Source organism: Falco punctatus, assembly GCF_963210335.1.
Source record: "Falco punctatus genome assembly, chromosome: Z".
NCBI classification, from domain to species: Eukaryota; Metazoa; Chordata; class Aves; order Falconiformes; family Falconidae; genus Falco; species Falco punctatus.
The window spans coordinates 70,932,633-70,959,794 of NC_137586.1; the positions used below are offsets into that span (position 1 = coordinate 70,932,633).

Here is a 27,162-nt window from a genome sequence, read left to right on the forward strand (position 1 = left end):
ATCTAACTGGCCAAAAAATCTGTATTCCACAAGCAAAAATGCAAATTACTATTGCAGTTTCAGTTCTAAGCAGCTCTTTATTTTGTGCAGTAAGTTGTTTTCTTTAAATAAAACATGTTTTTGGAAAGAGGAGGCTGAGTTATTTCCCTTACATTGTGTTAATAAGAATCTTTGCTACTTGCAAAGTAGCATTGCATCAGTGTGAAAGCAATGGAAAAAAATGCAGATAATTAGATTAGTGGAGAAGCTTAGTTACCACTATGTAAGTTAAGTTTTACTTTGGCTTAATAGCAGTAATTGCTAGTGTATGAGAGGCAAAGTCGTTGTCAGAAAGTTTTAATGTGTTTTTTAGGCTGTTATGATATGGTTTTAAAATTATTCCACTGAGCCTATCTCAGAGTATCTTATTCTGTTTCCAAGAAATAGTGTATATGTTTCAAGTTTCTGCAAAAGAGAAATCTAAATATGCATAGCAAACTCAGAATATTTCTGGGAGTATTAATGAGAAATGAAAAAACTTCCAAAAAGTGATGAGTTAGTATCATGAAAGCTTTTCATTTACCGTTCACAAGGAAGCTAAATGTGATATGCATACTAGCTAACTACACTGTGCTTTCTGGAAAGGTCTGAAGACAAATACACATTTTAGATCTGGAGGCTATAAGTGACTGATAATAATACCACGTCCTTCCTTCAGTGTTATTACGGATGTGCAATGAACTGATAACTCCAAGTCAATCTGATGCTGTTTACAGTAGTCTATTTACAATGTGAAGTGAGCAAGGAGCATGTCTGGGAGTTCTGGATGAGCTGATCAAGTTTTTGACTGCTTATGTGATTTTCTGAGCATATTTTGAACTTTGACAGCAGGCTCAGTACTATTACTACAACGTTGTTTCTCTTTGATTTATTCCTCCTTTTTTCCTTCTTTTGAAATTTAATGGTTCTATTAGGTAACTTGTGATTTCTTCATTTCATTTAGAGGCTGGCATCTTTTTGGAATATAAGATTCCTAAACCATGTAAATACTTGAAAATACAAGCTTCATTTTTGTCTAAGGTATTCTGTGGTTTGCAGTGGTAGAAAAAGGTACTTAAAGGATTAAACCTTAAGGGATCAATCAGAACAGAAATAAAATGGACCTAAAATCTATTGTGATTTTTATTTTTAATTCTCATGATATAGTTAGTCTTGTGAACTGGAGGCACTGTAAGCCGTGTCTTTAGATTTTTTAGTACTTAGTTATATAGTGCTGAAAGCTTTCTGAAACCAAACATATTTCTATAAATCTTTTTCTCTTTCTTTTGGAGATTAGATGATTAATTGGTGGGCAGAGGGGAGGGTGGTTTCTTTGGGTTTTTTCACAATTCTGATAGGGAATATCTGGTCAAATAGTTAAATCGTGGCAAGAGTATCCGATTGAACGTGTTGCTTTTTCTGTGTAAACACTGTGAGAACAGGACTCACAATTTACTCATCTTATTCGTTAGTATACCAGCTAACTGAAAAATGAAGAATGATTTCTTCCTCTTCTATTTGTTCTCTTCTCCTCCTTTTCCCCATTTCAGTTGTTTAACAGAATTTTCTGCTTCTGATAGCTTATGATGTAAGCAAATGGATTGTGGAAAGTGCCCTCTGTGGCATCCCTGCCAACTGGGAATCTGTGAGTATGCTGACATGGAAGGATGTGAAAAGGGCCAGGAGGAGGAGGAGTAACAAGAAGAGAAAGCTACCTTAATGCCTTCCATTAAGTCATTACACAAAAATGGGAAAGGGTAAGAAGGACTCCACAACTGGAGAAAAGTGTTGACCTAGTAGGAAGACTGTCCCCATCTCCCTATTGTTGAATGTGGACAAGAAAGTCAGGAGTCATCTCTGAACATGGCCCGTGGAGATTATCCCCTCGCACCAGCTGTCCCTGACTGTCGTGCAGTGTGGGCACTGGGGGTGTGAAGTGCTGCTCCAGCCCAGCCTTTCTGAGAGCTAGAAATACAGCTCAGACCTGCTCTTACCTGCTCTGTTGGGGGACCCACCCAACTGATATGCAGAGAAACATAAATTTCTTACAGATTGATCAGCATCATCTGTTAATATGAAAAGGGATGGATAAGGTAGTGCTCGCTTTAACTGGAACCATGCATAATGGAACTGGCTGCTCCTCTGCTTCACACTGTAGACTGCCAGTCCCACTGGGCCTTTACTGCCCTTAGATTACTTAATTACAGCTTTACACAATGGGCCATATCAGCTCAGAATGGGTCAATATCCAGCACGTGTACCTTTTAAAACTTACCCCCCTATGCATTTGTTGAACTGAAATCTCATAATCCTGTTCCTCAAATTTATGTTTCAATTAAACACAAAGTCACTTCTTCTGAACTTTCTCTTACTCAGCTTTTATCTCTCAGGTTTTATACTTCTATTCATCATTTTATCACCTTATCAATCATTAAATTTTAATTCTTTAGCAAGTTCAGCAAGCCAACAAAGGAAGCCAAATGTACCTAACACCAACACCCTCACTAATACTAATAAAAATAAATTAGTTCCTAGGGAGTTATAAAAGTTGTTTCATTATGGAGAATCATACTGAAAGATGAGTCAAAACCATGACAGATATGAGAAAGGCTTATGGAGATCCTGAGTGTGCCAACAGAAGTATGCTGTTGCTGTTAGGGGAAGCTAAAGTCAGATAATGCTCTGACTTCTTCAAGAAAATCTTCCATTTCACAAAACAAGATGCAGCTAAAAAGAAGAAAATACCCGATCTTGATCAGGTTAACAATCAATGTCTTGAATATAAGCCTCCTTTTAATGTTTTTCAAGTACTCTTGAAATCTGTAAACCCTTCCAAATGTTCACAGAAACAGATATATGGAAAAGAAAAGAAAAGAAAAGAAAAGAAAAGAAAAGAAAAGAAAAGAAAAGAAAAGAAAAGAAAAGAAAAGAAAAGAAAAGAAAAGAAAAGAAAAGAAAAGAAAAGAAAAGAAAAGAAAAGAAAAGAAAAAAGAAAAAAAAAAGGAAAAACATAAAGCAGATCCTGTGTCAAGAGAAGTGCCAAGCTATTTGAGTAATTCCTTCTAGCTTATGACCTTTCACTTCCTAGTCTGTGTAGATACATATAAATTTAAATAAATGTCCCTTCTTATTTCTTCTTTTTTCTCAGAGTATCCTACTTGGGTTAAATATCTTCCCTACCATAGGCACTTTCAGAAAAAGCCCACTCTTTCAAGGACATTTCTGTGTATAACAAAAGTTCAGGTTGCGATCTGATTGTCTGGGAATTTTGTCAAAATCAAATAGCTCTTTGAACTTTCTGTCTTTACAATTCCATGGTTTTACAGTTTGGGTTTTATGAGAGTTTGCTTTTCACCTCTTATTGCCTGCTCTGTTGTGACATTGTAAAGAAACATGTACTTGCACACATCTGAGATTGCAAGATCTTCATCCTGTGATGAGATGGGAATGAAAAAGCGACTATCTTAGTGTGATGCAGCTTGGTAGTGCTAGTCTAGTTAGGGAGTTTACAGACTGGAAAAGAAAACATACTTAGCAGTCCGTGCACATTGAGATATACAGCTTTTAACTAGAGGTGCACAATATCTCCTGGTCTGTCAAATAAATAATATGTATTTTAAGAAGTCTCTAAATAAGCATGGGAAATGACATATTTTAGCAGCTTCAGATGAGCTGTCCAAGTCAGTCAAATAATATCCATCCTTTCTTCCTCCAAAAAAGGCAGAAGGTAGAGGAGAAAACTTCTAATATATGGGCATACAATAAAATGTCCTTTTAAATATCCTTTGCAAGCTCTGTAGTTTTACAATTGAAATTTCATATATCTTGTATCAAATTCTGTATTCATAAGGCTTTGTGAGTGAAAATAACTTTCTGTGTAATGCAGTTATTAATATTACAATGGCAATTCTTTCATTGGAATCTATGAATCCAGGGAAATATATACATTATGAACATTATTAAGCATCCTTTTTAATTGTGAACATTGAGATCAAGGCTATAAAACACTGTAGGACAGTGATGCATAAGGCATTATATATGGTTTACATTGAACAGCAATATTTTGTTCAAGTATTTATATTTCAATCATTCAAATAAGATTCCAGTGATGTTTTCAGAAACTTCAGGCTAGGATCTGACACTGTTGGTGACCTTGTCAACTACTTTACCTCATGGGCTGCTGCAGTAATATTGGAAGGGCTGTTTAGCATCAGACTACAGTAAGATAATGCTAGTCCTTATATCAAATAGCCATTTATCATGAACAGTAACGTATTTGTAGTGTTAATGGTGTATAATATTTTAGGTTCCTCTCTTTAATGAGATATGTTCAAGGAATGAAAGATCAAATAAGTATTTTGAGAATGGTCCACTCTATTGCTGTGGAAATAACTTTGCATTAAGGTATAACAGGAATCATATGTATATGATATACGTATCATTTATATATTTATATGGCCATCGTTACACATTATTCCAGTATGTATAAAACCTCATCCAAATGTATGCATAACAGTGTTAGAAATTCTGGCCACAAAGTTTGTGAAGATACATTTAGTTAGGCTATGACGTGAACTTTGGACTTTGTCATCTTTTTTGTGTTGCAACCCCATCAGACTAATAACTATGTTTGCAGTTGGAAGACAAAGTAATGATTCATTGTAGCTGATTCTGTGAAATTAGAACATTAATCCTACTGTTATTTTCCTGATGTAGTTTTCCTCTAGCAAAGCAGATGAGCGTGTTGGATTTCTCTTTTTGTTTTGGATTTTTTTTCTGCTCTCTGATTCTGTTAGTTCCACTTCTGCTTCATACCGTGGGGAGAAACACCTCAGGATTTTCTCCAGAGGTGGTAGTTGCTCCAAAGCTAACATACAGTGGTTCTGTGCATTGATTTTGGCTGGATGTCAAATGCCAACTCAGGTACTTTCTCACTCACCCTCCTCAACAGGACAGGAGGAGAAAATAGATAAAAAAAACTCATTGGTTGAGATAAACACAGGGAGATCATTTATCAGTTACAGTCATGGGCAAAACAGATTCCAGTGGGGAAAGATTGATTTAATTTATTGCAATTAAACATAGAATGGAATAGTAAGAAACAAAGTAAAATCATCATCCCCTTACCACCCACCACCCCCACCCCCATCTTCCCGGTTTCAAATTCAGTCCTCCATTCCCAACTCTTCTACCTCCTCCCCCTCTCAGCAGTGCAGCCAGAGGGGAACAGGGGTTGTGGTCAGTCCATAATGCTTTATCTCTGCCACTGTCCTCACACAGTTCCCCTGCTCCACCATGGGGTGTCCCCTCCCAGCATACAGTCCTTTAAGAACTGCTCATCGTGGATCCTCTCCATAGGGTGCAGTCCTTCAGGAACGGGCTGCTCCAGCCTGCGTCCCCCACAGGCCACAGCTTCTGCCAGAAGCCCTGCTTCTGTCTGGGCTCCCCTCCACAGGTTGCAGTTCCTGCCAGGAGCTGCTCCAGCACAGGCTCTCCACGGGGTCACAGCTTCCTTCAGACACATCCACCTGCTCTGGCATGCAGTCCTCCATGGACTGCGGGTAGATATCTGCTCTGCTGTGGCCCTGTATGGGCTGCAGGAGGACAGCCTGCCTCACTGTGATCTTCTCCAGGGGCTGCAGGGAAATCTCTTTCTCTTCTGTGACACATGGAGCACCTTCTCCCCCTCTTTCTTCATTGACTTGTGTGTCTGCTGGGCTCTTTCTCTCACATTTTCTCACTCCTTTCTCTCTCTCACTGTTGTTGCGCAGGGTTGGGTTTTTTTACCCTTTCTTAAATACGTTATCACAGAGGCACCAGCATAAGCATGACTGATGGCCTCAGATTTGAGCAGGGGCGTGTCTGCTTTGCAGCCTACTGGAACTGGCAGTGTACAGCATGGGTAGCCCTGGCCCCTATTCTCAGAGGCTACCCCTGCCACCCTGCTGCTACCAAAATAGAATACAAATTTTACTGAGTGGCAATGTAAGACAGACCCTAAATGTCCTTGAACGTTGAAAACTTTAGGAGAAACAATAAAACAGTACAGGTGACAACTTTTTAATTACTATGAACACTGGAGAGTAAGAAATTCCACTTCTGTAGCATAGGTAGGCTAAAAGGAGCTGAATTCACATGCAGATTACATTGTTAAAACTACTCAAATTTGGGTAAAAAACATGATTAAAATTGTTGCCAGTTTAACAGTATTTTCGAAGTTGGAGGTGAACAGTTGCACTCATACATTAACATGCATTTAGTATTCCTACAAACAGCCACCGTGTGTACACAAATCAAGTATTTATTTGTGCATAAGACCTAGCAGAAAACTAGCTGGCTATATGCTTGTGCAAATATGTTGGTTATGCATGTGTCAACTGGGAATTTGCACAAAAAATGGCCATGTGTTACTGTTTAAGCTAGTTGTATACACCTAACTAAGCTTACAAGACTGAAAAATCAAAAGAGATCTTTTCCCCACTGATGTGTGAACATCAGTGATATTGTTGTATAAGAATTTCCCCGAAAATTATTCTATGATATTTCTTGTGAGTTCTCATCCAGTAAGTTTAGTTTAGGCTAAACTTCCAAGTTCATATGTTGTTCATACAAAACAGAAGGTCTTATGCAAGCCTTCTTCAGTCTAAAAATCTGCTAGAACTTGGTGTAAGAGAACCATTCAAACGTTTGCAGGTCATGAACCTCCTTTTCCATATCCCTATGTCTGGAAATAACATTCTGTGGAGTCCTAAAACAAGCAGCTGGAAGATATGTCTTTTATGTCAGAACTAGAGTGATTCAGTAAATTTGTGACCAATATTCCTTTAAATCAGTAAGCTGAGCCAAAACATATGATCTGTTGCTATTCTACATGTCATTTTTGTCACAACAGAAGTGCTGTATATATGTACGTTTTGTTTATTGGGTGTGCCTTACCAAGAAAATGTTACCTCATGATTGATTTTGCATAAGGCTAGGGCAAGATTTTCAGACTTGTGTGACAAAGTCTGAGGAGAGGAAGCCTAGTCTATCATGACTTCTTAAATCTGATCAGAATCTTATTCTATTTTTGCACCTTACCAGGACTGTATGGAACACAAAGACAGATTCTGTGGAGTCATTGCTTTCAATTAGAAGGACTACTTAATCAAATACAAAGTTTTTTTCATAAGACCACACAAAAAAAAAACCCAAAACCAGCAAAACCAAGGCTAGCAGTGAGTTACAGTTTGTGCTGTGAACTCCAGGTAGCCTACTGATGCAGTCTTTTGAATTGTGAGCTTCTAAATTTTATAAGACAAAATCATAATTTGTTCCCATCAATAGGATGCATTCTGTCATAGATTTGTATATTAGAACTACATTTGTTGTGAGCCATGTTTCATAATTAATCGGCAGCCAGGTATACACATTAGTCTGATCTGTAAGAAACTAATCGCAGTACTTACATATATTAAGGCTTCATCAGCTGTTCAGCATCTTCAAAGCCATGTGGAAAATGGCCATAGTAATTCTTTCAGCAATGTTTTAACTTGATTTGCTATTCATTGTTATGCAACTTTTGCACTTCTTAACTCACACAAAGATGTAAACTGCCATAATATTAGTGCTGGAATGTTTCCCCAGTCAGTTCTTCATGGAGAAGGGAAATTATATTTCTAGTCTATAATATGGTATATCTTAATAGTCAGTGGGAATATTACGTAGTGAGTTTGGCACCAATACTTTTTTTCCTTTCAACCTACATAAGGTACAATTGTGACAGAAATATTTCTTTTTGTGCCCCTCTTTAATGAAGATTTCACTGAAGTAAGGGATTTCTCTGTGTTATAATACATTTTTCATGTACAAAATGTCACATTACTTCCTTCCATTTTGTATATATAGCAGGAAAAAAGCCAGATTTACTAGATTTGTTTTACATGTGGATTTTTTTTATACAGCTCTCTTCTTTCTTAGTAACTGTTAGAGTACGCCAATTTAAAAAAATCACATAATCTAGGGGTAACGAGATCTTAACAGGGAAACTGAAGGATCTCGGTTACTTGCAATTCATATAATTTTATACAGAATGCCAGTTGACCTATTTATGAAAAAGTAAGAGAACTCATTTCAAGTTGTAGATAATACATTTAGAAGCTTTCAGGTATCTTGGTACTACAGTTTAATGAAACCACTAATTCCTTAAATGAAAATGAACTGTAGAAATAGCCACTCTAAGAAGATCCATCCAGAGAAAAGAGAATTTTTGTACTCCAGAAAAGCTGGAGCTAGGATTCCTTAGTTAAAAATTTTCAAAAGAACGAGGAACACTCTGGGTTCAAAGTCCATTGGACTGATACATATTTTTTTACTGATTAGGTGTTTGGCCCTAAATCTGTAAGAATGTATTTTTTTGCATATTGAGATATGTGAATTATCATCTGAAAGTAGTAAAATTTTTCGTGCCATGCCTGAGATGGTCCTGCTTCTATGCTATCTTTTAACCAGACCCTCAGATATCATGTTGTCTATGTCTTGAGGTTTTCACCTTGCGTTTTTATTAGAATGACACTTTAAAATGTTAATTTAAATGTTTGTTCTCTGCTTTTTGGTATTCCTATGATGTACTAATACTCTTAATCTATTTGGATTTGTGTAATAACCAGCTGGATTTCCTGTTTCTCTCTTTAATTATCAGTGATCCATAATTAAAACTATTTAAGGTCCCTCCAGCTAGCACATAAATTGTAGAACGAATCACAGAAAATTGATCCTTGACTTGCTCCTCTGTTAAAATACTGTAGGGAGTGGCAGCAGGAACCATAGTAAAGAAAGGGGTAGGAATGTTTTGATTTCTTCATTGTAACAATACCAAAAATAGATATCACTGGTTACATGTCATTCTGTTTGCCTGACAAGTTTTCTAGGGTCCTCTCCATTAATTTTCTGTTTAGTTGTATAGTTATACCTTTTCTGAGTTCATATATTACATAAATTATGAAGATGATTTCAGCTAACCTATTATAACTTGCAACTGAAAATGGGCTAAGAACATCCACATACCCATTTTTTACATCTCAGTTGATCAGTGGTCACATCTTAAGTTGAACTAAACAAATTGTCTGTAATTATGTGAATGTAATGTAGCCCAGGAAGAAACAGTTCCAGCTCGTAAGTTATTCAATAAAGAATGACTTGCAAAGAACAGCTCAGAAAAAATAGAAGTCTTTCCTATTTGTACAGTGGGACAACTGATAAAGGAATAGGTTGTTTTTAACCTCCCAAAATGTAAGGCCAGTGAAAGACACTATCTTAAGAGGAAAAGGCAGATGGATTAAGTTACAGCTTGATGTTTCTTATGCTTCATCTGAGAATTAGCAATGCTTTCCTCTAGGTTTCTTTGATCTTCCTTTGTTTACCTCAGGTTATTCCAAGGCTTATGCTTGAAATGCTGCAGTATAGTCCACTGAAAAAGCAGTGTTGTGAATTTTTGCTGCTGCATACCTTTTCTTAGGAGCTGAAGCTGTATTACACTGTCTAAAAGAAGCAGTACCACAGCCTGTGCACTGTAACTGAAGTCAGAAGTGGGTGAGAAGGCTGAATCCTTGTATTTTCCATCAAGGACAGCTGCCAACACAGGGTCATGCACCTCTACAGACATTTCTCAATTCCCACTACTTCAGAAAAAGCATGTTTTAACTATTCATTATGTAGGATCACTCTAACTCCCAACTAGTTTTTATTGTTTTCTTGGTTTAATAGCATGACATTTTCAAATGCTAATCAATTTGTGAGTTTACCATTACTCATATTTTATGTAGCCAATGTAAACAGACCTTTCTGCTATAAAATAACTGGTGGGGGGCAGGAGTTTTCAGTTTTCTTCCTGCATGTGAAATCCTTTATCAGAATCAAGAACAGCTGCTTAAATAAAATCTTCTAATTTGATGTTTCTCGGATAGGATTTAACCAGTCACAGGTGCTTTAAGCAATGAGCAGGAATTTAATTTTTTCTTACATTCAAATTTAGTCTCAAACCTTTCCTTGTTTCCATTGTGCATCATCAATGCAAGAACAGCATCAAACACATGGACACTCATGCAGTTTCACTTGTGTGGTACCAGAAGCAAAATGTTTAGAGAAATATCTGTGTAACCCAGAATTATTTATCTTCAACTCACTTTTTTAGCAATGATCCAATTTGCTGTTTCATCTCCTTTCTCTGTCACACATTACCTGTATGATCTTGAATTGCCTTACTGGACCTCATGCCCTACCTCTTAAACAGTGGCAATGGTGGTTCTTTGCTCCCACATCTGTCCTGTTTATTGTGTTGGTAAGCAATTAGGAGAGGGGACTGTTGGGCGTGGCATCTGCACAGAACTTAGCACAAGAGGACCTCACTGTCTGAAAACTTGCATGCTTTTGAAATGCAATCAATGAAGAGAGATATGTAATAAATGTTGCTTGTATGCTCCCAGAGGACTTGCATTTTCTATTTCATTATAAGCACTGGCATTTGGTAGGAGAGACAAACTTTCTCTCTGTAGAGCGAGCTAAAAGAGACACGTTTCTTGTGATCTAACATGTGCCTCACCTCTGGCTTTGGAGGGTTGACTTTTCTGGGTTGAAGGGCAGTTTATTTTCAAGGCTTATTCAGCCTTGGCCTCTCAGCCATAGTTGCAATCAAAGATGTCAATCAGCATTAGCTGTAATTGTTTTATGATAGAGAACTGGAATGAGGCCACCAATTCATTTCCTACAGGCCACAAAGCAGCCATCTAATTGTCACAATTTTCAGTCATTGCTGACCTCAGGCAATTTCATGCTGTTATCTAGTGTTAAAAAGCTCCCTATGTCATTACCTGGTAATAAAGCCATCTATGCCTTTAAATTCTTACTTCTGAAAACATCTTTGGCCTGCCTATGCTTTCTCATGTGCTTATAGCAGCTGTTTAATACAACAGAAAAGTGTGATCGGTGAGGCCCATGTTTAACTGGTCCAGTTGTCCCCTGCCCCTTTCACAGCTTTTTTCTGCTGTGTGGCTGGAAGAACCATAGTGGCTTCAAGCCATCTGAATCTTACCCAAAGAGGGAGTTGATATTTACAAAAATATTTCAGCACATAACCTCAGATTTTTTTATTGCTGTTTTGGGGACTGTTTTTGCGAAAAGTGTAGAGAGTGTTAGCAGACCTCTTTCCATCAACTTGATATTAGCTTAATAGTAACTTGATATTGGCTTGATACTGTATTTGGAAACATTTACTCTTTGGGGAGTGAAGAGAAGGCTATTGTTTGCGCTTGGTTTCGTATGTGGGGGTTTTAATTTATTTTTTTCAGAGTAAAGTGTTTGCTGAATGGTTGCTTTTGCGTAAAGTTTTCTATTTTAATTAGAAATGTGTTTGAAAAACTCATATAAAATTTCACTCTGAAAGACCCTCTTGAATATAACCCAAGATACTGTCTTCTTCTTTCCAGTTTCTCTATTGCATTTATATGATGTAGCTATCAAGATTTCCTAAACATGATTCCATTGTTTTCAAAGGCAGAAATGCTGGTATCTCTGGCTGCATGTACTAGTATTTTATTACAAAAAGGGATCCAATAAAATGAGAAAGAATGGCTTGAGAAGGAAGGTACTCTTCTGTGAAAGTAAACATAGCATGATTTGAGCTTCAGATTACTTTGTATAAAAAGATAGACTACTGTCAATGTTATATTTTCATTAGAAAAAGAAATCCAACTTAACAAAGCCTCAGAATATCTGAGGCTGGTTTTATATGTGTATATATATTCCAGCCTATCATTATTTTAGGTCGATACTTTGTCATTAATTATGAAAATAAGAATAGAACAGCATGTAGCAACTCTTGTGAGAAACTAGTCATAGTAATTTTCTCTGGTTTGTTGAATTAACATAAATGTAATATCAGACATAACACCATGTTGTTCTTCTATCTACTATTTTTTGGTTTTGTTGTACATAATATACCAAACAGATGACAGTAAAAAATAATTAAGATCATAGCAAAAGCAAAACAATGTCCCTAAGAAAACAATTTTAAGTCAAAGTCTCTTGTTTGCAACACCAAAAGTTACTGAAAGATTCTTTGAAATAATTAAGCTACATTTGTCTCAGCAGACGTTTAAATAGCTGGAAGGAAGTAGTCAGGCAGGTAATAATCCACTGGTTATGGATGCTAGGAGAACACAACTGTAGTGTCCTTCCCTTTTTTTTTCTTTCCACAGCCAGTTCTAGAGAAAGAATAATGGACTTGGATGTACCACTGGGCTGATGTAGTGGGGTACTTTGAGGGTATAGGAAACAGAATCTTTTGAAGACTTCTCAACACTAGCTTCTGAAATTAAAATACAGATTTACTTTAATGCATTTTATTTGGTCAAAATGTTCTACTTCTATAGATTAGTTTGCCTTTTCTCCACTCCACAGAGATGTTGCTGACTTTGTTATTTATTGTCTTGAATTTAAGATTTCCTTTGCCTTTAGGCATGAGTTACTGTTTTAAAAAAAGCAGCAGGATAAAAACAAGAAACCAACTTTACATCTTATTAGAATACAAATAGGCATAAGCTACTTGTCTAATAGCTTTACCCACCAAAACTTAGCTTCTGCAGTAAAGCAGATATGCCACAATAAAGCGTTTACAACATTAAAAGCACTTCTGATTGGAATAAGTTATGTATTTATTTTAAAAATATTTACTGCCTTATCCTAGTATAGATTTTTGGTATCTTTTGATGGAAAAATAAAAACTCCAACTAATTTCTCCTCAACCTTGTAAAGCGCTGAATGATTTCTGGTTGACAAGGATGGATGAGAAGTCAGAAATCAGTTTAAACAGTAATTTTTTAGTGACTCAAATCACTCTTTGTGTAGACTTTTTTTTCTCATACCTCCTTTTTGCATTTTTCTCTGCCTGATGCATAGAAATTGAAGGCTGGTTGGCTTTTTTTGAACCAAAACTTTTAAGACTTGTAAGCAGCTCTAAGTGTCACTGTATTTTGAGTGGCTGAAAAATAAGAAAAGGAAAGAGTGTGAATTGGGATTTTCTGACTTTTTTAAGAGAATAAAAAGGATCCCTATTAATTACATAGCAAGATGTTCAGAAGTCCCTGATACAGTAGCAAAATACAACCACAGATGTGAAAAAGAAATGCTTTTTCTTCCCTCAAGCCTTTTCTTTTGGAAGTTCTTCCTTGCAACTTGAATAAAACTACTTTTGAGAACAAACCTCTGGAATGAAACTGAACTCTAATTTAGGAAGCTCATACTGGTTTAGATTAATGAGCTGCTAAATAATATCTTTATTAATATTCATAAAATGAGAAAGACTAGGACGTGTGATAGGGACATCTAAAGGGATTATCTTTACTATGTCACCTGGATCTCAGGAATGCATGTGTAGCCTTGGCAGTGACCTGAGCAATAATGGCACTGTGCTTTGTAATGCTGGCGTAAGTCGTGCTCACTTAAGCTTCTCATCCTGTCTCTTTTCTGGCCTGTTAGCCTGACTGTTGCATCATTTATTATTAAAGATGCTCTGGGGCTGCAACTGCCTAAGACTTCAAGCCTGCAAATCTTAATTAACATCCCTGATTTCTAACCGTACAACCCAGACCTTTCATTCCCAAGTTGAAAGACTTCTTCCATGACTTCAGCATTAATTTAGCTGAGCTCAGTAGCAACACATTATCTGTACACAAAAAGATGTCTGAACTGGGAACCATATTTTACACTGGGAAGGTCATCAGTTTCCTTGTCAGGACTGAAGGGAAATTTATTTGTTGCTTCCCTTGTCTTTATTTTACCTTCTACAAACACAAAAATTCCACCAGCCATGGGTGAAAAGGGGACTGTTCTGCTCACAGTGCAGTGGTGATTAGACTTCCACTCTGACAGCATGGACTGAGCTTCAGAGAAAAAGATCCTTCTGATACTCATTTAAGAAAATGGGCCTGACGCTTCATATTTTGCTGCTTATGCAGTCCTTTATACCCAGATAAAAGCAGGTATAAGATGCAATCAGTTCAGTCTTGTTCTGTTACATCTGCTTTGTACAGGCATAAATCATGCATGAGTTGCTCAGGAGTGAAGAGTCAGGTCTGAAATATCTATGTTTTATGAACTTCAGTAGTTTCCTGTGAGTCAAAGCTAGGCTGAGAGGAAAAAAAAAAAAGAAAGAAAAAAAAAAAAAACCCACAAAAATAAAAACCCACAACTTTTGGTCTGAACACTGGGGAATAAGCAGTGCTCCAGGGAACTCCAAAGAGGTAATTGTTGCAGTCTGTTGTGTAATGCATGTCATGAATCTCAGCAGCAGCGATCTGAAAACTCACCTGCCCAAGTTCTCAGCCCTCTGGCATTAATTCTGTCTGTCCTGGGACAACACTAGCCACTGCCTTCCTTGGCTTCCCCATGGACAGAACAGATTAGGAGCACATGAATGTGCTGTTAAAAACCTTTTTCCTCTGCTCTTTCAAGTAGTGCAAGAGAATGATGGGTGACTCAGTATGAGTTACTGACACACAAGTCATAGATTTCTGGGGGATATGTATGACCACAGTCTGTTCTGCTTCTCACATGTACAAAAGTTAATTTTGAAGAGTGGAAGGTGAACCAGGGGAGAAGAAAGGGGAGGGCAAAGTCTCAGCCTTCCTTTGGTGTCTCTTTTATAGAAGTTGCTGAGCTTCATAGCTTATAAAATATCCATCACGTTGTTTGAAGAATAAAACAACATGTATGTGTCTGCTCCTTGCCTTTAGGAAAAAGAAATTCCTCCTGGATATGATTTATATTCATTGTGTAAGCTTTTGTGTGATGAGTAAGAAAGTGGGAATAAAGATGGAGTGGAAAAATAGTTTGAAAAAGCTGTTCTGTGTTGTAGCTCACAGCTCTCATCATGGTGTAGAAATCAGCTTTATTTTCATACTTCACTGACAAGACTCTCTGGTGAGATGGGTGTCGATCTCTACAGACTGCTCTTCCCCTGAGAAAAAAATATGCCACATATTTAATTGAAGCCAGCTTCTTAAGTCTACTTTACTGCACATGTTATAAAGAAATAAGCACTCAAAATTAAGGAAACCTTGTAAAAATATTCTTATACATTGCTACCTTTTAATTCCAAAATTTTCCTTCTGGCTCCACTTCTGCTCCCTCCTGCTAGGGGGAGGAAGAAGAACATGATCTCTGAAGCAGTGGTGCCTGAAGCAGTGGCACCTTCCCACAACTTCCTTGCCTGCTGATCAGTCCTCATCATGCACACAGTATCTACTCTTGCAGCGTCTCCAGATCATTCATAATTCCTTTAGTAACATAGTCTTGTATGTTTGCTTTTCTGTGCTGTAAAGTTAAATTTCCTTTATGTGAAAATAAGGCTACTCTTGAATTTTTAAAACCAGTCACTTTCACAGATAAGGTCCTTTTTTTTGTCTTTGTTGATTATCTGCTATGCTATGCTTGGTCATCTTTCTTCAGGAAAAGCTCATTGAAGTTACTGAAAGAAATCCAGATGACTGTATACTTTTGATCATGCCCTTAATCTTCTCTTTCAAGGAGTGCCTAGTGCTGTCCCTAATCCTGGGATAATTAACCTAACTTTTTTTGCATCATTTAACATCTGTGATCTTTCAAACTTCTCCCCGTCTCTCCCCTCCCTCCTCCCCCTCCCCACCCCCATTTTACTCCAGAAGCTAACCTGGTTTTGAGGCTAAACCTAGGTCTTCTGTCCTAGTTAAAAAGTATTTTCAAATGACAAAGATGATGCTGTGGATCGCCTAAAGATCACCATTGCATCACAACTGTGTATTTGGTGATGTAAACACACATGGTCCTTGTGTCAGTACCACTCACTTTAATGACACGTGACATAAGTTGAGCTGTGGCATGGTTAGTATCAGTAATATGGCTTAGGAATGTGATTTCTGGTGGTGGTTGTTTTTTCTAGCAATTTCTCATGGTCACCATGGCTACCTCAGTACCGTTCAGGGAGATTTTCAGGGTGGTGAGGTGGTCCCAAGCTATGGTAATCCTGGGATACCGGAAGCACAGAATTGTTCTCTGATCATTTTCATTGTCAGATGGCTGCTATTCTAGTTTTATTCTTCCACTCTATCTGGAATTACAGAGATGTTTGCTTTGGGAGAACTAATTCTGTGCAGCTGTAAATACTCAGTAATAACTGTTAAGAGAGAATAATTCCAACTGAAATGTGTTGGTGCAGAGAAGGGAGACATATTGCTTGGATGACATAAAAGGGTCAGAGTCTATACAGTTTGAGGGCCTTAAAAATAAGGCCAAAATAATTGTCTGTTTCAGAAATATTAATCTTTTTAATTACTTTTTATACCTTTTTTTATACCAGGAATATACTTGTATTTAATCATATCTTGGCTGTGGTACAGGACTCTCATACTAGGTGGTACATACAAATAGAATAAGAACTCTCTTTCCTGTGGTGTTTACAATGTACGTTTAAGATGAGACAACAGTTGGAAACAGGCATGCTGGGGGAATATGAGACAGTGAGGCAGTACTGATCAATACACTAGCCAGTGATCTCAGCAGCACCTAATTGACACTAGTATTTTCTGCAAGCAGCACAACAAAAGAGAGTTTTAAGAAGGCTTTGAAAGCATTTATAGGCATGTGAGAGAATGCAGAGAAACAGATGTATATCTATTAGATAGAGTCGAATCCGGAAGCAGGGAGATGAAAATCATATTGCATTAAAACATTTTTCTGTAGTGCTAGGGCAATGCAACAGGCAATCTTAACTGAAATATTCTCCAGCTAGCACTAACTATAGAAGGCATTGGCACAATAATTTTTTAAGTTTCCATAGTTATATAGGACATCAAAGGTTACAGAGAAGGTTCATCTCAGCTGGACCTTTCTGTAGAAAGTCCTGTCAGCTGCAGAATACCTGAAAGGCTCTTCAGGCTCTTCTGCCTGAAGACAGGATGACATTATGCTCTTTATTCTAAAATTTCACTGAAGCAGTATGTCCATGAGTCAATCTTATTATGTATGACCACAAAATGGGAGAAACGTGGTTCCATTTTCAGACACAGGGGCAGATCTCTAGTTTCAGAATAATGACTGTAGTAACAGTGATTGATAGAAAACACTCCTTAAACATTTATATAAAGAAAAAATACAGCAGAAAGAATGTGGAATGCTTTTTGTTTCAGGTAAGAAAGAAAGAAAAAACTTCTCAGGTTAAAGTAGCTGAAATATCACGATGACTATGTTGTATTCTCAAGAATCAAGAAGTTGAGAAAAATGTGTTAATTTTATGCAGATAAAGAAGTAGATCATAGACTAATAGAATCATAGAATGGTTTGGATTGGAAGATACCTTCAAAGATCGTGTCGTCCAACCCCCCTGCCATGGGCAGGGATATCTTTTACCAGATCAGATTGCTCAAAACCCCGTCCAACCTGACTTTGAATACTTCCAATGATGAGAGATCCACAGCTTCTCTGGGCAACCTCTTCCAGTCTTCCAACTCTCATCTTAAAGAATATCTTCCTTATATCCAATCTAAATCTACCCTCTTTCAGTTTGAAACCATTTCCCATTGCCCTGTCACTTCTCTTCAACTCTCATATAAACACCCTTTAAACACTGAAAGGCCACAAGGTTATATCCCTTTTTTTTCTCAGGAAAACATTATATACTACAGTTTTATGGAAAATATGCATGTATGCATCCTGATTTTTTTTTTAGTGCTTATAACCTTAGGGCAGCTTCATTTCTTAGACACCCACCGCACTCCCCCCCCCCATCCCCCCCCCCCAAAAAAAAAAATCAGCACAGATGGTAAGGTTTCTTGCACCCTTTATATACAACTTATAGGATAGATACAGTAGAAAAAAAGAGGCTCCCATTCCTATGGTGGTTGTCATGCAACTTTAAAGGCATCAGGCTCAACAAAATAAGACACCTTTTTCACTTATTGTCAAAATTCATATACTTTTCTGTTAATATTTACTTCATACTGAGATTTAGTAACCAGCTTATTCAATATCAGCACAACTTGTTCACCTGGAAAAATATTAAAAAGTGTACTGAGACATCTAAAATTCAACACTAAATTTTGAAGTTGCTGGTAGTACTACTGTTTTCACAAAAAAATTGAACCTATTTTCCAGCTAATGCTGGAAAACAATTCAGTTACACTTCAAAGAGTGATGGGGTTTTTGTGGTGGTTGTTGTTGTTGTTGCGCATTAAGGTGAAAGTCTTTCTAAATCCATTCAACACTTTAAATATAACTAAAATTATTATAAAGATAAAAGAGGGAAAAACACTCATTTTATTAAAGAGTTATTTATTCTTCCTATTTGAAGCTCAATTTAAATGTGCGGCTTGCTTTGAGTAAAAGATAAAAAGCCAATTTAACGTTAATGATCAGGGAAGAATTTTTATATCTGAGTGAAAGAATTATAGTTCATCTTTTCTTTAATAGGAACAGTAAGTAAAAATAATTATTCATGCATGCTTGCCATCTCATTAGGCATTTGATGTAAAAGAACTCTCCAATATAACTCTTAGTTTTATTATTATTATTTCTTTTTGCAGGGTTAGACTGAATAAGGTTTATTATTTTCATTAGGCCTTAGAATTTGATTATTCAATCAGCCTACTTCAATCCAGGAAGTCACTTATGGTCCATTAATTTAGTGATGCTCCTTGGTTTGTGCCATGATTGTTTAAAGAAAAAAAAAAAAAAAAAAAGTCATTTAAAAAAGAAAAAAGCAAACAAACCAAACAACAATAAAAAAATTCTAGTCACTTCCAGCTTCACTTTCTTCTCTGGCTTGTGTCACTCTTGCAGCAAACCTCACATGCAGAAGAGGAGGGAGAATCCTAAAAAATATAAGCAAGACACAAGAGCCAGGGCATATTGGTAGTTTTCCTTGAGGAAATATCAATATGGTCAAAGGTAAATTAGCAATTTTTTTCTTTATATTTAGAAGCACCTTTTTCATAATTTTTTGCAGTCTTGAAGAGACATTTTGGAAACTGACTTGTTTCTCAGCACCTTGTCTATAAAAGAGCTTACAATGGGACTATAGGAGAGTCCCTACCTACCAATTCTCAAACTCTTTGTGACTGGTTAGTACAAGCCTAAAATCTTTATAAGGGAACACATGTAAGTTTTGCTTTGCATAGCTGAGATACAAGTTTCAGCCACTTCCCTGCATGCTGAAGACTTGTTTTTTCAAAGGTCCTTCAAGCGGCTAATTCTTGCTGAAAGTGAAAAAAGTTCAGTGCCTAAATAATCTTGTAGAACTGTTCCAATAAGGCTATGAAATAAAAAGTCATGGATTATACAGCTTGACCTCAGCAGGCTGTTGTTGCATATTAATAGCAACACTTGAAATACCCATTTATAGGTAGCATTTATGGTTACTTAATGCAGATTTATTCCAAGGGAAATTGACAGCACAGTGCTGAAGGCAACAGAAATTTTGTAAACCCTCCTATGATTACAAGAGGAGATCTCAGAGGGAACCTTAACCTGCTTTTGTGTCTTGAGTTACAGCTAAGCCCTTCTACCATGGGAGGTAAATATCCTGAAGCTGCTTTTGTTTATTCTCTGAAGTTTCAGATGGGGACAGGATGAGGAATTAGGTTAAAACATCTCTTGTGGTCACTCTCCACTTGCCTGTTGTACATCTCTGGGGATCCTTCAATACAGTTTAATTCTGTGGTCTAAAATCAAAGCACTGAAGAGTCTGTAAGCTCTCATGTGAATCATAAGCACCATAAAGGATGCTAAGGTTGGAAAGAGTTCAGCTATGATACTCTGCCATGCTGGGTTGCTAAGTAAACTAACTAGCAGAACAAAGCCTGAGTGTTAACAATTGATACTGTAAACAGCTTCAGTCAAATTAATGTTTTGCTCCTGATTCCGTGATTACAAACATGTTCAAATTTACGCTCATGGATTGTGGCTTATTCAGGGACCTGCTTGGTCCTGGAGGACCAAGTTGTTTGATCTTCAAGGATAGCCTCTTCGGATAATAGGAATGATTCATCTCAATGTGTGAAAAGTCAAGCAAGTGTGGCAGAAAAAGTTAGCATAGATGAAGAGCTCAAACACATAAAAGACACAATAGGAAGAGGTAGACTTCTCTTTAAAAGGAAGGCTAATGAAAACATGGGCCCATTGTTACATGGAGCAAAGGAACTAGCGAACAAAGATGTGGAGGTGGCAGAGGTACTTTTTTGCCTCAGTTTTCACTTTCTGCCCTCAGACCACTCAAGTTCCTGAGCCTTCTAGTCTGTGGGACTGGACAGAAGACATCTAAGGCAGCTATCTTTGCAGCACTGCTTGCTGTTTGTCATCTTCAAAAGATGGTGGCTTGATTTCTGATGCCTGAAAAAAGGCAAATGTTGCACCCATCTTCAAAAAGAGTAAGAAGGAGATGTTATACAGGCAACTCAGCTTAGTCCCTGGGGAGGGTCTGGATGTACTTTGACTTTAGCAAGGACATTGCTACAGTATCCCCAAGTTCCCTTATCACTAAATTGGTGAGATCTAGTTAAATGAAAAGGTGGGTGGGAAGCTGGCTGGATGCACAAGCTCAAAGGGCTGTGATCAGTAGTGCAAAGTCCAGCTGATAGACGGTAACCAGTGGTGTCTAGTGGTTGAATTGATGCTGTGTCCATGCAATTTACTGCCTTCATTAGCCACCTAGATAACAGGACAGAAGGCACTCCCAAATGGTTTATGGATGACACCAGACGGGGGGGAGCAGTCAGTGAGCTGGATGGCAGGGCTGTTGTCGAGAGGGACCTGGAAAAATGGACTGATGAGTATCCCAAGGGGTTCCCCTAAGGCCAAGGCAAACTCTGGCCTCAGTGATGGAAAACAGGCCAGAGCCTCTCAGCAACAAGACAGGCTGGGGCCAGCCAGCCAGGGAGAGCCCTGCAGAAAAGGCCCTAGGGGCCCTGGGAGGCGGCACATTACCAGGAGGCAGCAGTGTACACAAGCAGCAAAGCAGCATCTGCACCTGGGAATTCACACACACACAGAGCCTCCTTTTCTCCAGACTAAACAACCCCAGTTCCTTCAGCCGCTCCTCACAAGGCTTGTGCTCCGGACACTTGCCCAGCCCCGCTGCCCGTCTCTGGACCTCAATGTCCCTTTTGCAGAGAGGGGCCCTGAACACAGGATTCGAAAGGCAGCCCCACCAGTGCCCAGTGCAGGGGGACGGTCACTGCCCTGGTCCTGCTGGCCACCCTGCTGGGGACACCAGCCAGGGTGCTGCTGGCCGCCTGGGCCCCCTGGGCACACTGCTGGCTCCTGCCCAGCCGGCCGTCACCCAGCACCCCCAGGCCCTTTCCCACCAGGCCCTTTCCAGCCGCTCTGCCCCAGCCTGTAGCGCTGCGTGGGCTGGTGTGACCCAAGGGCAGGACCCGGCACTGAGCCCTGCTGACCCTCACACCACTGGCCTGGGCCCATCGCTCCAGCCTGCCCAGGTCCCTCTGCAGGGCCTCCTGCCCTCAGGCAGGTCAACACACCTGTCCAACTTGGTGTCATCTGCAAATGTACTGATGGTGCACTTGATCCCCTCATCCAGATTGTCAATAAGGATATTAAACAGAACTGGCCCCAATACTGAGCCCTGGGGAACACCACTTGTGACCAGCTGCCAGCTGGATATAACTTAATTTATTAGCACTTTTTGGGCACAGCCATCCAGCCAGTTTTTACTCAGCGCAGAGCACATCCATCCAAGCCCTGAGCAGCCAGTGTCTCCAGGAGAATGCTGTGGGAGACAGTGTCAAAGGCTTTACTAAGGTCCTGGTATACACCATCCACAGCCTTTCCCTCATCCACTATGCAGGTCATGTCATAGAAGGAGATCAGGTTTGTCAAGCAGGACCTGCCTTTCATAACCCCATGCTGGCTGGGACTGATCCCCCAGCTGTCCTGCACATGCCATGTGACAGTGCTCAGGACAGACCTTCCCCAGCACCGAGGTCAGGCTGACAGGGCTGTAGTTCCGCAGATCCTCCTTCCTGCCCTTCTTGTGGATGGGTGTCACACTGGCTAACCTCCATCCCTCTGGGACCAATTAGCCAGAATGGTAGGGTCCTGTCCAGATCCAATTAAAGTGTATTTTGCAGACTTCACTAACCTCCTGGATGGTCTGTATCCTCTGTTGCTTTTCAGGAGACACCTGCAGGTGGCTTAATGCTGCACTTAGATGTGAAGGTTTCATGCTATGTTTGGGATTCATATCAGAGCAGAAGTTGGTGTCCTGCTTCCTACAGGGCACCTGGTTAAAATTTTCTGTTTGCATACAAGCAGGTGTAGTCCAGCATTCATTTGTTCTTCTACCCATCATCTTTTCTATTATAAAACTACCACACCTCACTCACTATACTTTTTGTCACTACCTTGACATTACAGTTCTGCATGTTACTTTATCAGTATCCTGCTACATCAGTCAAGAAAGTTGCTGTTTGAAGTTACTCCTCCAAGCACAGTTTGGAGCTGCTATTACATTGTCAGAGAGTAGAACCAGGTTAAAACTGCTTTTGTTTCAGCTTCTTAGAAAAAAAACTCCAAAAACCAGTAGAATTATTTGTGAAACCATAGAGGTGGGTGGCTGCAGACGTTATTACAAAGGTGCTGTGGGGAACATGATTGTACCGCTCAAAGGTGGGATTTTAACAAAGTGTGGTGGGTTGACCCTGGCTGGACGCCAGGTGCCCACCAAATCCGTTCTATCACTCCCCTCCTCAGCTGTGCAGGGGAGAGAAAATATAACAAAATGCTTGTGGGGCTGAGATAAGCACAGGGAGATCACTCACCAACTACTGTCACAGGCAAACCAGACTTGACTTGAGGAAAAATGAATTTATTGCAAACAAAATCAAAGTAGGATGATGAGAAATAAAATCCAAATCTTAAAAATGCCTTCCTCCCACCCCTCCCTTCTTCCCAGGCTCAACTTTACTCCACATTTTCTCCACCTCTTGCCCCCAAGCAGCACAGGGGGATGGGGAATGGGGGCTGTAGTCAGCCCATTACAACTTGTCTTTGCTGCTCCTTTCTCTTCAGGGGGAGGGCCCCTCATCCTCTTCCTCTCCTCCAGTGTGGCGTCCCTCCCATGGGAGTCAGTCCTCCATGAACCTTTCTAATGTCACTCCTTCCCACGGGCTGCAGTTCTGCACAAACTGCCTCAGTGTGGGTCCCTCCAGCGGGGCACAGCCCCTCAGGCCCAGCTGGCTCCAGCCTGGGTCCCGCGTGGGGTCACAAGCCCTGCCAGGAGCTGCTCCAGCCCGGGTTCCTCATCCCTGGATCCAGAAGTCCTGCCAGGAGCCTACTCCAGCATGGGCTTCCCACATGGTCACAGTCTCCTTTGGGGACATCCCCCTGCTCTGGCATCAGGTCCTGTACAGGCTGCAAGTGGATATTTGCTCCACCATGGACCTCTAGGGGCTGGGGGCACAGCCTGTCTCACCGGGGGGAAACTCTGCTCTGGCGCCTGGAGCCCCCCCCTGCCCTGCCCTGCCCTGCCCCGGGTGCCTGCAGGGCGGCTGTGCTCACATAGTTTCACTTCTTTCTTCCAGCTGCCATATGTTGCGCAAGGGTTTTTTTCCTCTTCTTAAAATGTTACCCCAGAGGCACTGCCAGCACCGCTGATGGGCTAGGCCTTGGCCAGTGGTGGGCCTGTCCTGGAGCCCACTGGTGTTGGCTCTGTTGAATATGGGGGCAGCTTCTCACAGAAGCCACCCCTGTAGCCCCTCTGTTACTAAGACCTTACCACACAAACCCAATACACAAACTGGTGTGATAGGACTGCTGCGATCAGATGAGTTGGGGGGGGGGGGGAAGAAATTTTTATTTTCCCTCTCTGATGAGATATTCTGTTTAGCTAATGCTGTGAGAGTTTTAAAATGCAGTTTATCTGCTGTGTGATAATTCCATTTCTCTTGCATCACCCAGTTTGTTGGGTTTCTTAAATGACTGGACAATAAGTTTTTTCTTGCTTCTACCTTCTATGAGCAGGTAATTACTGTTGAGGAGCATGACTGGTGACATACTGTTGTAGTAGCAATGACTGGAGACAGATACGTCTGTGAAGTAGTGCATGAGGACATTGTAAAAGTCTTGAAGCTTTAAAATTAAACCATATGTAGTGCATGCTTCAGGGGAACAGTGCTTATTTTAAAACCATTCAGTCCCCAAAAGAGCATGAGCAATTCATCCACAGACAATATTTTACCTGTTGTTGATTTCTAGACAGAAGTTCTATAAATATGAATAACTTGAAAAACCAACAACCTTTTGATGCCCAGTGTTGGGTAGAATCAGATAACTGGCTTTGCACTTGTAGCTGTCTTCATTCATTACTGGCGCCAGTGGGCAGCAACTAGGGTAGACATACTTGGGAAATAACTATGCTTTATGTCACCGTTCCCACCTTCCATGTCAAGTCTCTAGACTTCATGTAGCTCATTTATGTCTGATAAGGTAAAATAGTTATCCCAAACTGCTTCTTTGTTATAAGTAAACAGCTAGAACACCTTGCGGCAATCAATACCTTTCTTCAGCACCAGATGAGATACAAAATAGAACCTATTAAAGATGCATGAAAATAAATTGGTAGCACATCTCTACACTGGTAAAACTGACCCTTCTAATAGCATATCATTCCAGGGAAGCATCCATTGCTTGGTACCATAAATTAACCTGCCTCTGGTATTTTTTTGTTTCTTTATGTGGAATTCCAATTTTTTTCAAAATTTATTTTGGATTATTGTTACTGTTTCCATTCAGAATTGCTAATTATTTAGCATTTTTGAAAATTTTGGTCTACAAAGGAGTACTGTGAAAGACAATTAGAGCTCAAGTGTTATGCTTCTGTAGAGTATTTCTTACAACTGCCTTTGTAATATCCTTTGCAGCATAATCAATAGATAATTAATTTTAAAAAACCCTCTTATATTAGTATGATATTTTCTATCCTGTTATAATGCTCATTAAAATTATTTTGACAGGGGTTGAATCCTATAAAATAGAGGCAATCAGTATATGGTATGACAAATCCAATTCTGCCGTATACATTTGGGATGATGTACAGTGTTGTATATTTTCTTTTACAAGCAGTGAACTAATAGTTTTTAATTGGAGTGAGGGATGTACTGGGGAAAACAACAAAGGAACTGTTGTTCTAAACCCAAACTTGAATAAAAAGTTAAAAAATTAAAGATATAAATTGTATTTCAGTCTCATTGGCAACTCTCCTAACTTGGCAAGATGCCTAACAAGGGACTGAAGCTGCTTGTTCAATTACATGCCTTGGAAAGGAGAATACATTCATTTGTGATTTTGCATGTGGTTAATTATTATTTCTTTGTTGCACGTCCCTTCAGTGTGCTCCCAGGTGCAGTACAGAAGGGAACTGGGAATCCTTGCTTCACTGAATTCTGTTGTAATTTTATCACTGGCTTCAGTGAGGAGGAGTGTCACTGGTTTTATGAAAAAAGCAGAACTGGCAGCTCTGATGGATGAGATTTTACTTAGTCTTTTGCTAGGATGCATACATCCCAGTATGTATAAGGACTGTGAAAACAAGGCATGGACTCTCACCATAAATACAGTAATACTTGTAATGTCTCTAAAATAAATGCATTTAATCAGAGTGATAATATTGCTGAAATTGCAGTGAAGCATGACATTGATAAGTCAAATGTATAATCCAAAAAACAGCAAGTACAGGCAGAAAGTGCTACTGAATCTGCATATAGTGTAAATGAGGCTACTTTTGAAGGTCGTGGTCCAAAAAAAATGGCCAAAAACAATGGAAACAGAGAAAAGCTATAGGAGTAAGTGACAGTTAAGAGCTTACCCTGTTTTTTCACATCCAGATGTACTATAAGAAATAAAATTATATATACCTACCTATATATGTATCCAGTAAAATGATTTGTAATGGCTAACTCTTAATAGACAAAAAGGTAGGAAATAGCATCCAGTACATTTAGAATAGAAACTACTTTTGATGTTAATGACAGTTAACAATAATTAATACCAATAATAACATAATGACTTAATAGGGAATTATGCTGGTCATTCAATTACATGATTTTTTTCTTGGAAGACTGTACTTTTGTGAGTAGGCCATAGTTTAAAATACATAAGGAGTCTAATGTGCAAGTTATTAGAAGGCCTTTTTGTAGGCTTGAAGTGAATAAGGTAATAATTCATGCAGTTTATTAAACCACTAACTGACATGTATAGGGTTTTTTTTAGCTTGGGTATCACTTATCTTTGAAAGTACAGTATTTTGCAAATGATTTCTCACAAAAAAATAAAAACTATATGAACTATTTCAACATTATTTTTTCCATCTTCCAAATTCTCTCTCTGTTGTATGTGGTGTTATAATTAATATTGAATATTAAAATAATTATTTTTATAAAATTCATATATTTAAGTCTACCATTGATATTCCAAAATTATTAAATATTCCCATATGCAAAGGGAAGCAGCTTTAATTTTAAAATGGTGTAAAACAATTAAAAAAATCTTCATAGAAAAATATTTGTGAAGCACTATGTAATTTGCCCATCAAATTATTTTTATTTTTTTAAAATTCAAGTTAGTCACCAGCAGATAGCTTGGTAAAATTTGAATATTCTTAGTTGCATTTAGATGAAAAGGAGACATTATGTCAACTTAAATGACATCCAGGTTTTTATTTGACAGATATAAAAAACATTGGCTGTTTTTAACACATGGAAATTTTACACATCCTACTTTTAGAGAAAACAGACAAACAAACGAACAAACAAACAAAACAAATAAACCAAAACCACCAAACAACCAAAATCCAGAAATCTAATTCCAAATGACATCTATTGTTTATCAGTTATTGTTCACATTAGTTATATATATTTTTTTCTGGACTTGTGCATATCAGAAGATAGTGTTAATAACCATGTTTACAGCTTCAGCAGTAGTCTATCTTAATGTCATGTCAGCACAGATTTTTTAAAAAATCTTTTAGAAAAGAGTATGGCATCTTTCCTTCTATGAAAATAAGAAAAGAAAGTAGCATCCTAAATCATAAGAAAAGGAAAGACCTTAAATTTAGGAAGGGTGCTT

The 27,162-nt window shown here is 38.7% G+C and overlaps 1 protein-coding gene across 2 annotated transcripts in view; it reads left to right on the forward strand.

Annotated features, from left to right (window-relative positions):
- LINGO2 (leucine rich repeat and Ig domain containing 2) overlaps window positions 1-27,162 on the forward strand; it is a 361,988-nt gene that overhangs the window by 186,085 nt on the left and 148,741 nt on the right. The gene's annotated exons all lie outside the window — the stretch shown is intronic.